This window comes from Cryptotermes secundus, unplaced genomic scaffold (genome assembly GCF_002891405.2).
Source record: "Cryptotermes secundus unplaced genomic scaffold, Csec_1.0 scaffold18433, whole genome shotgun sequence".
Lineage (NCBI taxonomy): Eukaryota > Metazoa > Arthropoda > Insecta > Blattodea > Kalotermitidae > Cryptotermes > Cryptotermes secundus.
Window position 1 is genome coordinate 1 of NW_019731038.1, and position 1,043 is coordinate 1,043.

General features: G+C 45.0%; 1 long non-coding RNA gene across 1 annotated transcript; it reads left to right on the forward strand.

Moving 5' to 3' along the window:
- Positions 1-6: 6 nt before the first annotated feature.
- Positions 7-699, forward strand: LOC111866378. Its single transcript, XR_002843131.2, has 2 exons — positions 7-412; positions 569-699. It is a non-coding gene; the product is annotated as an uncharacterized LOC111866378 (long non-coding RNA).
- Positions 700-1,043: the final 344 nt, after the last annotated feature.

Here is a 1,043-nt window from a genome sequence, read left to right on the forward strand (position 1 = left end):
TTTGGTTGTGAGTGCAGTTAACGCACGTTCCGCTTAAAGCCACGTCATTCGTGAACTGTGCCAAGTTCATCCAGTACCGTTGGAGCCTCATCGTAGGTCTGGAAGCAGAGAAGAAGATAAATTTCTTTCTTTTACGTGGTTAAAACCTTCCGCCCAGTCCATACACAGCTGCTAGATACAACTGAATTGTCCGACGCAAAAAATATAATATTATTATTATGGAAAACGGGAAGGAAAAAATGGAAAATTGTAACAGGATGTCAGAATGAAGGGCTTGAAGAAATGTAGATACGAAATAATGAACGGTAAAAGTCAGGGCCGTTTTGCTCCATGTTTTCACCATGTCTTTATATCTCTTGTACACATGACGTGAAAAGGATTGCTTCCGTCATCTCGCTTGCATAATTTTGAGGTTAGAATGAGTGATGGATCAGTATTGAAATTTATTTCCAAATGAAGCAAGTAATTTTCGAGCAATTTCTCTCAGTTGCAGAACTGAGTGTCTTACGTTTCCTGCATTACAGTTGGAAAAAAATATTTAATTACTAGTGGCCTCGTTCTGTTGCAGAAACTCGAGTAAGGGCCAGTCGGGCGAGACCTGTGCAGGCGACTCGGGACATCAAGGGAAAAGGGCGTGTTGGGAGACGTGGTATTGTGAACTTTCCTATTCCCGATTACGGTGACGTTAAGCCCAAAGTTGACTGTTGGAGGAAGAACTGGAGAACTGGAGACGAAAGCAGTGAGGTGAGTTGTACGGTGATTCAAATGTAAGGGAGAAATCTGCCTGGTGTCGGCTACATCTATTTGCTTCAGGCTTGATTTATGTTTGTTTCGTGGGGCCGTGCCATAGCTCAAGCGGTTAGTCGCTGGCTTCCCAACGCGGCGGCCCGGGTTCGATCCCGGGTCTGGTCAAGTGGAATTTGTGGTGGACAAAGTGGTTCTGGGCAGGTATTCTCGAAGTACTTCGGTTTCCCTTGCCAATCTTCATTCATTCATCTGGGGCTGGTACAATAGACCAGAAGTGGACGCAGTACGAGGGACTT